The sequence below is a fragment of the Eretmochelys imbricata genome, chromosome 10 (genome assembly GCF_965152235.1).
Source record: "Eretmochelys imbricata isolate rEreImb1 chromosome 10, rEreImb1.hap1, whole genome shotgun sequence".
In the NCBI taxonomy this organism is placed as follows: domain Eukaryota; kingdom Metazoa; phylum Chordata; order Testudines; family Cheloniidae; genus Eretmochelys; species Eretmochelys imbricata.
Window position 1 is genome coordinate 27,599,516 of NC_135581.1, and position 13,293 is coordinate 27,612,808.

A 13,293-nucleotide genomic window follows, 5' to 3' on the forward strand; every position below is an offset into this window, starting at 1 on the left:
GAGAGCGGTTCACAGTCAACAGAAACAGCTCCATCCCCTATATTGCTTCCAGAGGGACCAAGCCTAGGTCCACAATCCAATGAGGGACTGATGTCTCCAGCATCAAGGGAACAGTTCCAGACCGAACAGGAAGCAGATGAAAGCCTCCAGAGAGCTTGGACAGCGGCACGGAGCAACCCACCGCCTCTCAGCTCTTCTAATCGATCCAGGTTTGTTGTAGAAAGAGGACTTTTATACAAGGAAACTCTTTCTGGTGGACACCAGGAAGACTGGCATCCTCAGAGACAGTTGGTAGTTCCAACTAAATACCGGGCCAAGCTCTTGAGCTTAGCCCACGATCACCCTAGTGGCCATGCTGGGGTGAACAGGACCAAAGACCGTTTGGGGGGATCATTCCACTGGGAGGGAATGGGCAAGGATGTTTCTACCTATGTCCAGTCTTGTGAGGTGTGCCAAAGAGTGGGAAGACCCCAAGACCAGGTCAAAGCCCCTCTCCAGCCACTCCCCATCATTGAAGTTCCATTTCAGCGAGTAGCTGTGGATATTCTGGGTCCTTTTCCGGAAAAGACACCCAGAGGAAAGCAGTACATACTGACTTTCATGGATTTTGCCACCCGATGGCCGGAAGCAGTAGCTCTAAGCAACACCAGGGCTAAAAGTGTGTGCCAGGCACTAGCAGACATTTTTGCCCGGGTAGGTTGGCCCTCCGACATCCTCACAGATGCAGGGACTAATTTCCTGGCAGGAACTATGAAAAACCTTTGGGAAGCTCATGGGGTAAATCACTTGGTTGCCACTCCTTACCACCATCAAACAAATGGCATGGTGGAGAAGTTTAATGGAACTTTGGGGGCCATGATACGTAAATTCGAAAATGAGCACTCCAATGATTGGGACCTAGTGTTGCAGCAGTTGCTCTTTGCCTACAGAGCTGTACCACATCCCAGTTTAGGGTTTTCCCCATTTGAACTGGTATATGGCCATGAGGTTAAGGGGCCATTGCAGTTGGTGAAGCAGCAATGGGAGGGATTTACACCTTCTCCAGGAACTAACATTCTGGACTTTGTAACCAACCTACAAAACACCCTCCAAACCTCTTTAGCCCTTGCTAGAGAAAACTTACAGGATGCTCAAAAAGAGCAAAAAGCCTGGTATGATAAACATGCCAGAGAGCGTTCCTTCAAAGTAGGAGACCAGGTCATGGTCTTAAGGGTGCTCCAGGCCCATAAAATGGAAGCATCGTGGGAAGGGCCATTCATGGTCCAGGAGCGCCTGGGAGCTGTTAATTATCTCATAGCATTCCCCACCTCCAACCGAAAGCCTAAGGTGTACCATATTAATTCTCTAAAGCCCTTTTATTTCAGAGAATTAAAGGTTTGTCAGTTTACAGCCCAGGGAGAGGATGATGCTGAGTGGCCTGAAGGTGTCTACTACGAAGGGAAATGTGCTGGTGGTGTGGAAGAGGTGAACCTCTCCATGACCCTTGGGCGTATGCAGCGACAGCAGATCCAGGAGCTGTGCACTAGCTACGCGCCAACGTTCTCAGCCACCCCAGGACTGACTGAACGGGCATACCACTCCATTGACACAGGTAATGCTCACCCAATTAGGGTCCAACCTTACCGGGTGTCTCCTCAAGCTAAAACTGCTATAGAACGGGAGATCCAGGATATGTTACAGATGGGGGTAATCCGCCCCTCTGAAAGTGCATGGGCATCTCCAGTGGTTCTAGTTCCCAAACCAGATGGGGAAATACGTTGTTGCGTGGACTACCGTAAGCTAAATGCTGTAACTCGCCCAGAAAACTATCCAATGCCATGCACAGATGAACTATTAGAGAAACTGGGACGGGCCCAGTTCAGCTCTACCTTGGACTTAACCAAGGGGTACTGGCAGGTACCGCTCGATGAATCTGCCAGGGAAAGGTCAGCCTTCATCACGCATCTCGGGCTGTATGAATTTAATGTACTCCCTTTCGGGCTGCGAAATGCACCCGCCACTTTCCAAAGACTTGTAGATGGTCTCCTAGCGGGATTAGGAGAATATGCAGTCGCCTACCTTGACGATGTGGCCATATTTTCGGATTCCTGGGCAGACCACCTGGAACATCTACACAAAGTCCTTGAGCGCATAAGGGAGGCAGGACTAACTGTTAAGGCTAAGAAGTGTCAAATAGGCCTAAACAGAGTGACTTACCTTGGACACCAGGTGGGTCAAGGAACTATCAGCCCCCTACAGGCCAAAGTGGATGCTATCCAAAAGTGGCCTGTCCCAAAGTCAAAGAAACAGGTTCAATCCTTCTTAGGCTTGGCCGGTTATTACAGACGATTTGTACCGCACTACAGCCAAATCGCTGCCCCACTGACAGACCTAACCAAAAAGAAACAGCCAAATGCTGTTCAGTGGACCGGAAAGTGTCAGAAGGCCTTTAACAAGCTTAAAGCGACACTCATGTCTGACCCTGTCCTAAGGGCCCCAGACTTTGACAAACCGTTCCTAGTAACCACAGATGCATCCGAGCGTGGTGTGGGAGCAGTTTTAATGCAGAAAGGACCTGATCAAGAATTCCACCCTGTAGTGTTTCTCAGCAAAAAACTGTCTGAGAGGGAAAGCAACTGGTCAGTCACTGGAAAAGAATGTTACGCCATTGTCTATGCTCTGGAAAAGCTACGCCCATATGTTTGGGGACGGCGTTTCCACCTGCAAACTGACCATGCTGCACTGAAGTGGCTTCACACCGTCAAGGAAACTAACAAAAAACTTCTTCGGTGGAGTTTAGCTCTCCAAGATTTTGATTTCGACATCCAACACATCTCAGGAGCTTCTAACAAAGTGGCTGATGCACTCTCCCGTGAAAGTTTCCCAGAGTCAACTGGTTAAAATCGTCCTTGAGATGTGGAAAATATTGTTAGTCTTTATGTACTTGGTAGTATATTTAGAGATGCATATGTCTTATTAACTCTGTTTTTCCTAGAGCTCCAGGAAGAAATCCCAGCCAGTGTTTCACCCTAGCTGAGATTTGGGGGGCGTGTCATAAATATAAAGGGAAGGGTAAACCCCTTTGAAATCCCTCCTGGCCAGGGAAAAGCTCCTCTCACCTGTAAAGGGTTAAGAAGCTAAAGGTAACCTCGCTGGCACCTGACCAAAATGACCAATGAGGAGACAAGATACTTTCAAAAGCTGGGAGGAGGGAGAGAAACAAAGGGTCTGTGTCTGTCTGTATGCTGCTTTTGCCAGGGACAGAACAGGAATGGAGTCTTAGAACTTTTAGTAAGTAATCTAGCTAGGTATGTGTTAGATTATGATTTCTTTAAATGGCTGAGAAAAGAATTGTGCTGAATAGAATAACTATTTCTGTCTGTGTATCTTTTTTGTAACTTAAGGTTTTGCCTAGAGGGGTTCTCTATGTTTTCTAATCTAATTACCCTGTAAGATATCTACCATCCTGATTTTACAGGGGGGATTTCTTCATTTCTATTTACTTCTATTTTTATTAAAAGTCTTCTTGTAAGAAAACTGAATGTTTTTTCATTGTTCTCAGATCCAAGGGTTTGGGTCTGTGGTCACCTATGCAAATTGGTGAGGCTTTTTATCCAAGATTTCCCAGGAAAGGGGGGGTGCAAGTGTTGGGAGGATTGTTCATTGTTCTTAAGATCCAAGGGTCTGGGTCTGTAGTCACCTAGGCAAATTAGTGAGGCTTTTTTACCAAACCTTGTCCAGGAAGTGGGGTGCAAGGTTTTGGGAAGTATTTTGGGGGGAAAGACGTGTCCAAACAGCTCTTCCCCAGTAACCAGTATTAGTTTGGTGGTGGTAGCGGCCATTCCAAGGACCACGGGTGGAATACTTTGTACCTTGGGGAAGTTTTGACCTAAGCTGGTAAAGATAAGCTTAGGAGGTTTTTCATGCAGGTCCCCACATCTGTACCCTAGAGTTCAGAGTGGGGGAGGAACCTTGACAAGTGTTCTGTAATTCCTTACAATTGTCACATAACATGAAAAGAAAATGCCAGCATTCAGCCTTCCACCAAATGTCCTTAGTCAAAGGAGAACTTAATCAGATTCTGAACCACAATAAAATTCCACATGGAGTGGCGAAGTACAGGTCAGCTCATTAATTTATGCAATGGGGATGAAGCTGAAAATGTTCATAAATCATTTGCTGTCATGGAGGGAGAAGACAAGAATCTCTATTACAACTTTCTTATAAAATCTGAGCAACACTGCACTCCAGAAAAGGAATGAAATACACAAATGGATGTGCTGGTACCAAAGGGTACAGGGTCCTGTAAACCACATGCAAGTCTTTATGAAGGCCCACTGAACAAATACAGAGTTGTGACCATTAAGATTATTAATGCATACACAGCCCATAAAATTTCACTTTCATTGTGGCATCATGGCACTAAGACAAAGGGCAATATAAACATTCAAAGGTGTACTTTATTTAATAAACCTTTCAGAATGAAAGAAGATTAAGTCAGCTTCATAGTTTCTAAATCATACCAGGACCCTGGAGAATCTGAAAGATCGACGGGGCTCACTGACAAGGTACCATCCACCACTAGGGACTTCCCAGGTACATAATCCACATGGGGTTTAAATGCAACTCTAGCATCTAAAAAACAGCTTGTCTAGGACTGTATTGTTCATTAATGAAGCTTGTGGTCTGTCACTGAAATTATCGAGACCCTGAAAATATTATTTTAATCTCTCTCATGCTCATATGCATCCCCCCAAATCAATTATAAGTGTAACAACAGCACAGCAAATATTTGGTGAAATTGTTATTCCATTACTCACACTGAAAAGTATCTTACTACAAAAGCAGCCACACTAACTTCAGTGGAACTACTTATGATTTAAAGTGCTATTCAATTAATTTCAATATGAGTAAGGAGTGCACAATTTGGCCCACTGAAATTATCATCCAAACCTGGATATCATTCCTTGCTTGGGCTATTTCCAATATTTCTTTTGTTTAGCACATATGGTACCAATATTGTTCTCTCTAACTATTTTTTGAATATACCTCCATGTTGGACTATGTATTGAAGTGTGGTTATACTCTGAAAAGTGTGTAGTAATGGAACTAATTTATCCTAATCAGCAGATTTGATCCCGATGTGTCTGCTTACTTTAGTGACAAAATACTTTATTTTACTTAAGATTCTTGTAAGCCTTGCAGAGCCAGTCCAGAGAGGGGAGTTGGATTCTATATCTAACACATACCAACACTGTTGTGAACTATGTTTCAGTTGCACAAACAAATTCTGCTATTCAACTACACATGTGCAGCCTTACTGAAAGCAATAGACTTGCAACTCCTGGCATAATCTGACTCACAGAATCTTTATTTTTTGGTGATGATGTATGAAACAGAAAGTACATGGCTTGATTTTCATACTCCAGCCCCAGTTTGCCAGGCTAGCATTTAGCAGAGAAAAAGAACATACAACTATTTTTGCACATAAACTGAACAAATCTGATACAGAATCACTCTCAGATAACACACATGGAAACCCACTAGGCCATTTGTAGTCACTTTTCAGAGTTGATCAATGCTTTTATGGGTTTTTAAAAATATATAGGGCTAGCCTAGCAGAAAATACAAATTCTCTAGAAAGGTAACCTTTGGATAAATTTCCACATGAAGCTTCCAATAACCTAAATCTTAAAAGTTGCCTTTTGCTTTTGGATAAATAAGTATAAACCAGATTGTGCTCATGGATGTTTAGATTTCTTCCTTTACTCAACTTAAAAAAAAACAAAAATCTCAACACTGCAGGAGATGCAGTCGTAAGGTCCCAGACTTACCTGGCTCTTGTCATATCAAAGCACTGTGTTGACATATGGTATCTGACATATAAGCTGGTGACTCTAGTTACATATCATGCTGTTTAAAAACTGCCTGTTACCGACATCCTCCATGAGATCAGGAGTGGGAAAAAAATACCATATCTGTTAGGTGGCACATACATTTTTTTTGCCACTTTGTTAAGCCTATAAAAGGCCTCCTGGCTAAGATGCAATAGAGAAAAAACTTGACAAAATATCAAGTAAAGTAGGACCTCCTGACTCACTAGAATTCTGTGCACCCGAACGATTTCTGAAACGGAGGATAACTAGAGAAAGATTTGCAGGCCAGTAAACTACCTTTTCCCTTATTGGAATGTTACCATCTAGACTGGTCTCAACAAGAAGGTCACTTGATCAGTGCCAAAAACACATTTATGTCAAAAATGTACATTCATCAAGTAGCTTACTATTTCTACTTTTTGTGGGAGAAAATACAGAAGCAGCTTGGGAAAAAGCCCATGTTCCTACAGTAACAATAACAGAACACATACCTTTCAAGCTGTCTACAGCCTCTGGAGTAACTGACAGGTTTGATGAGAATGTGTGTTGCTTACACTGCTTGATCCATGTTTTAAAGGGGAAAAAACCCCTTCAACGAGGCTTTGACATTGATAACTGAAAAGAACTTATTGTAAACAAAGTCATACGGACCATGTCACCATCATCATCCTCCTCCTTCTTCCTCTTGCTCTTTCGTTTCCTCCTACGAGCCCACACAGTACACAAGGGAGAAACCTTTTGACACTCAGTCTAAGCAAGTGAACAAAATATAAACATACCCACTGGAAAATAGATAGCAAAGAAACAGTCAGATCAAAAGAGACAGCAGCAGCAAAACATGTTAGCCCTCCACTCACAGGACCAATGGAATATAAAGTATGGATAATAGAAGACTCCTCTCACCTGCAAAGTTAGAACAGCAGTATCAAGCCAGAAATAATCTGCATCTAAGGAAAACCCTTTATTTTGCTGGGGTTTACAGAGGCTGATATAGCCAGTTCCAATAAAAATTATTCATCTGCACCTAACTACACAGTCATCTACAAGCGAGCAAAACGAATCCATAAAACTGCAAGTGGCATTTTATCCAGTAGAAAGGCTCCAAGACTACGTGGGAAAATTTTTAGCACTTCCTTTTCAAGACTATGAATCATATAAAGTTTTCAAAATAAATGAATCCTTTTCACTTTACTAGGATGTAGGCTAAAGCAGAATAATTTACCTATAGTACATTTTTGAAACACAGACTGCTTGCAACTAGAGATTATTTCAATATCTTGATGCTGGTAATTTGCCACACTGATGTGAAATTCTTCTGAGTGATATCACTGTTACTATTTAAGTGTGCAACACCAAGACTGTGAGAGGTACTTTGCAGAATGTTATGAAGACAGGTTGTGAAGAAGTTTGCACAACAGCTGTTCACATTATTCCTGACTCTACAAAGTTACCTCAAGTTTCCTATGAAAAATTCATCCAGCTCAACTGAAAACTAAAATAAAATAGAAATGTTTTCAGATTATCTCCCTTCCAGTTGTCAGTCACTAATTTAAGTCACAATCAGAGAAGCTCAACATTTTTTGAAAATCAGATGGGTCAGTTAATGACGATACACAAAGGAGCACCTTGACAGTTGTGTGCTCTTTGGACGCAACTATATTATTACCCATAATTTATGGTATTAGTACATCTATAACTTTAGGATAACAACATCACTAGGTAAGGATAGCTGCCCAATAAATCACCACATGAACATCAATAGCAGACCTGCCCCCTGTACCTCCAAAAAACAAACAAAACCCTGTAAAAATAGTGAAAAGGAGCCAAGATTTAGATTTCACACTATTGAGCGCTGTGGTAATAAGCTTCAGCTTGAAACCCACAAAACTAGCCTTTCCTTGCACCTGTGCCAATTTATTTAAAAAAGTTCTTGCTAATATAGCATGCCTGAAGTGATCAAAATGACAGATGGCTGCTGCAGAAACAAATACGTTTTGGAGTACTGATCTTAATCAGAAAAGACTGACAGTGTCTCTTTAATCTTTTAATTAAAAAAGTACTTTTCATATAAAATAGAAGAGGATTTCTGTCTAGCATTTTCAAGTGCTTTCTTTCATTTAAAAAGTCCAAGTAATTTTAACTTTAATAACTTTTTGTCCTAATAATATGAAGAAGTCACTTTCTGATGCTCTACAAACATGGGAGCCGAGCCTTCCAACCAGGCCAGGCAATAAATAATAAAGCACTCAGCATTACAATGTCAGGTGTTAAGTTTGCATATTTTAAATAATTAATAATAATCCTGCCATATAATATTTCTAGAGTGATTGCACACATTTAGAGTACTTAAAATAATAAAAGAGACCATTTACAGACATTTTCCCAGATGTCCTGCGAAACATATTTTTAGATGTATAACAGGCTTTTATCTTCCCCTCTGCCCCTCCAAAACACGTATTTTATACACTGCATTTCAGTTTTTAAATTCCCATGTTTTACATTTTGCTGTTTATAATATTGGAGATAACCGCAAGTAGGCTGTTCAAGGCTAATTCATACAATCTGTGCTACTGAGGTATTGTAGTGGCACATACCCAGGGTTAAGTCAGTACATAAATAGCCATGATCCTGCAACTGGATCCACACAGGCAGACCTTTGTGGCCTTAAGTCAGTGGAGCTCTGTGTGGACAAAGGTTCCCCCATCTGGATACAATTACAGGACTGGGACAGTAGCCCAATGCAGGGCAAGATGTCTCCTGCTAGACTGGCACCCCATGCTACATGGTACTTTTTGCCTCAACTGTCAGGAACAGTGTGATTGCTCTTGTGAACTAGACTTACTGCACACAGCATATGTGGTTGCTGGACTGTGGTGCCCCCTTTGCACCTGGTGGGAACCTAATTGTGTTAGCCATGCAAATCTGTTAGTGCATCTTGAGTGCCAAGTCAGTATAACATATCTCCTCCCACATCACGCACAGTGCTGCTTATGCAGATTTGTACTTTCATGCAACCCTTTCCCTGACAAATCTCACAATGAAAAATTAAACTCATTTGTTTTCAGGATTTTTTTCATAGAAGGTTTTATAACGTTCGAAGTTAATTCTGAACATGTAATTTACTTACAGACTAGAAATAACTTTCCAAATATCAAATTCAATATATATGATATGATACATAGAGTCTCCAGAGACTTTTCAACAACCTCTGACAGGTACAAGAAAGGAGAAGCAGTAGGTAAGGTAAACCAAGTGTTCCTCCTTCACAGATGCCCAGATTCCCAGCCCTTGCATTCAGTAGTGTAGTCTTTCTACAAAGGCTAACTCAATATAACTGGGACCGAGTCAGCCTTTGAAACAAATAATTAGTCTGTGTTCAAGCATCACTTTGACAACTATTGTTTGCAGAGATTATCAAAATAACTTTTGATCCATAATTTCACTTACTACAGGATATTCCCCCACAAAAAATATTTTGTCAACCTACATTTAAGGTGGTTTACGTGAATTCCCTGTCAATGCAATCATTAAAAAAATCAAAGAAGTCATTAGATAAGGCAACACTGAATGTCTGCACCAACCTCAGATCACAGACTTTACCACCTAAACATCATAAAGTCAAATGCACTAACAAAATTCTCCTCCTCACCTTCACTTCCGGCACACAACCACACAAAACGTGCACATCCCATCCCTCAAAAATCTAACTCAAATGCACCACCTCAGTTCTAAGCTCAGTAAAATGAAGATAAATATTTACATATATGCACAATAAAACTTTATATTATATATATTTATATAAGGTGGTATTTCTACACATACCCCACTCCACCCCATCCCCTGCATCCCTTGTTTCCTGGCTCCCCACCACCTGGCCATGTTTCAGGACTTAACAATGGGAACATGCCAGAAACAAAGGCGGGGGGGGGGGTAATGTTTGCAGGCAAACGTACCTTCCCTGCAGTCAAGAGGGGAGGAGCCTTGAACAGACTATCGGGGATAAACTGTGCCCGGGGTGGGTGGGGGGAAGACACAAGAGCTCAGGCATGGCTGGGGCATAGTTCCACTTTGGGTCCACCTCCTTCCCTTTGGCTCATGATAAAGGAACAGATTAGCTGGTCAGCTCTGGTAGTCCACCCACATTTAAACTCCCCCAGGCTGTTCAAAAGACTCTGCTCCACCGGTGGTCTTTTTGCTCTTGGGGAAAAAAGGGTGACCTGAAGTCTTCATGGACTGAGGTCCTCCCTTGGTAATCTGTACTCCCTCCATGATGGGAGTGGGAGGTGGGTAGAGAAGATTCAGAAGTGAGCTGAGTCCCGGGGATGGGCCTAGGTGGGTCTACCCTAAGTTACTGATTGTCTGGTGGGAGACCTGAACACCACACAGAATGATATGGGGAGTGGGGGGAGTTGGAGGAAGGAGAACATAACACCCCCTCACTCTTAAACAAATAAATAAAATTGTAGCCTGCCACTTAAAATCCACCCCACATGCGTGTCAATCATTTGCCTGCATTTCCTGATCAAATTGTTTGTCAGCAAATTGTTTGCTGCTCCGTTGTGGAGATAGCTTTTCCATCTGGCAAAGCTTAACGTGGCAGAAGTGGGGAGAGGCAGGATGTACAGATGGATTTTATGTCGCTGCAGCTGTGGCACCAATGTAGAAGAATGTCTGCAGGCCGCGGAGCAAATCATTGGCGCACCAAAGAATGGAAGTTCTCTGTGAAGATCCATGCTCTGTTTGCCCCATGATGAGAAGTAAAACTACTAAGATGAACAACTCAAAGTAACCATTTGTAATTTTTTGGCTCATATGGCCATATGTCTGGTTGTTCTATAGGTGGCAGACCACTCTACAGTTTTAAGTTTTGACTGTTGAGACTAATGTTAGAGGAATCCCTCCCCAGAAGTGTGTTAGAGTTTCTACAGAAATGTTAAAAAGGAATGAAATGATATATTTTTGTATTCTACAAACAAGGCTCTAAAGAGTGCCAAAATTACCTGGAAAACTCAAGTAGATCCTCTTAAAATTAGCCACATTTGAGAATTTTTCATGTTCAAGGCCCCAATCCTGCAGGGGGTCCTCCCATGTGAATACAGTTACAGGATCAGCGTCTAATCAAGGCATTTAAATGCTGCTTTAGTTAAAAACCCAACACATCCTTAATGGCAAAAGTCCCAGGATGCCTCTATAATCTTAGATTAACCCACTTGCTTTTCTCTTCTTTTACTAATTGAAAGAAATAAAGGTGTTCTAATAATTAAAAAAAGAAATTTGCTTTCCTTACAAGTTTTGAATATTATAAAATCAACATTTTCTTGATAGGAAGGAAGTAATATGCCATATTCTATTTACCAACCTTTGGGTTATATATATATATATATATATGCTGGTCTACTTTCAGAGATAGAAAAAATAGAAATCACCAACCTAAGTATTTTTTCTTAAGTAACACCTGTGTCATTCTCCAGTGCACTGCTCCCAGATGTAAACATTTTAATATCATATGTTGGCTCAGTGTACCAGAAATACAGCTAATCTCTTTCTTAGCACAAGCTTTTAGGACAGTCAGTACCAGGTTGCATCCACTATGCTTGTGAATTGCATACTAAATAGTTTGCTTTTAATAATTACAGTTATCAAGTATAGGATTTGGGAGGAAGGAGAGGGATGAGAAGAATCCAAATACTGAAGATGTGTCTGCTGTATCTGAAAACATAATTATCTATTGCTTCCCAGAACAATTTATTGGGTTTACAACTACCCAAAAGGTGCTAATGGTGTACCAACAGCAGCTCTGGATTATTCTTAAAAAAAAAAAAAAAAAAAAGGCATCCCAAATTTTCAAAGGACCCTTACTTCTAATCTATCTGCTTAGATAATGCGCCCACAGTGGCATTTTGTAATGACAGCATCTTTCCAACAAATCAATAGTTATTTAATTCCCAACAAGCTCTCGAGTCCATTAAACCTGATTACATTCACCCATTTCAGTTGGGTGCAGTTATTTTTCCTACTCCGGCACTTAATCTATAATAGGAACTTATGAGAACTTTCAAAAGCAATTTCAGCATCAATCAGCATAGAGTGAAAGGCACAATTTGCTTGTAATTATTTATTGGACAGGATAGCAGAAGGTCTGACTGAGCTCTGGCGTCCGACCTTCACCCCCAAATTCTAAATGGATATGAAGGCCTGCTTGACGCTTCCAATTCTGTTATGTGTCCGACTGCATAAAAAGTATCTTTAGCTTGCATGTGCCAGAAAGTATATGTAGTTTTCAATATTGATAATGGCCAGTCTTGAGTGGATCAATACATTTCTGCTTCATACATGTGTGCCTGATATTGAGTGAAATCTTAAGTGAAGGACACAACTAGCAATCCTGGATTAGTGAATGGTCATTCAATTTGGAATAATCTGGCATTTTGTTGCTTCCCCTCTCTCCCCCCACGCCACAGCCAACCTATTATAACAAACAAGGGAGGCAATCCAAGTTGAAAACAAATTTGTCTCACCAAGTTTTTATTCTACTGACCATTCTATTGACACTGTAATACACTACATTGCACTTCTCTTAACTCCATTTCTTGTTCTTGTTAATAAATAATGACCTAATTATTGCCATATATGGGATGCACAAAACTTGTAAATTTTATTATATTTTGGCCATGCTATTTTGAATATTTTAAAGACTCATTTTTTTAATACCATAAGCAAAGGGATACGTTTTCCTTAATAAACATCTTCAAGACAAACTTTTGCAAAATCCTAACTATATCTAGCAGTAGAAAACTTATGTGTTTTAGAAGTAAAAAATGAAGAAACAACTTCCCCTTCCCCCAAAACCAAAACAAAACAGACTCAAAAAAATCCCATAATAGCCAGTTAACTTCTAAAACACAGAACTTTCCTATGGAACCAGATTCTTATTATTTTTCAAATTCAAAAAGGCAGATTTGATCTATAAAGATAATATTTTTTCACACCAAGAAAAACCCCTCTTATTAAAACACAGACATTAATGTGAAGCATAATATATGAATTAATGCATATTTAATGCTTCTCATATTTGCTTTGCTAAAGCACTTAACTGAAGCACATCATGATAAGTTACTTTGTCTCATGGTCTGCCATGGGAATGCTGAGTCCCTCAGAAAGCTAGAATGGATAGCAAATCCTCTGCCCTGTGGTCAACCTCATGAAGCAAAGGCATGAATGTTAAACAGCAGTCAGATCAATACAAGCAAATATAGCTCAACTACACCATTTATTCAGCCATGAGAGATGTCAATACACAGATTAGGGTGATCCATCTTTTTGATTTCCTACTGTCTTCTCACTGACTACATGAGGGCTTTTGCCTGTATTAAAAGTGTTTGCTTTCTCAACCATAAAAATTCCAATTATTACTCTAAGTGCACTAGAGTTAAGTTGC

At 40.8% G+C, this 13,293-nt stretch overlaps 1 protein-coding gene across 7 annotated transcripts in view; it reads right to left on the reverse strand.

Moving 5' to 3' along the window:
- RBFOX1 (RNA binding fox-1 homolog 1) overlaps positions 1–13,293 on the reverse strand; it is a 425,562-nt gene that overhangs the window by 386,857 nt on the left and 25,412 nt on the right. The gene's annotated exons all lie outside the window — the stretch shown is intronic.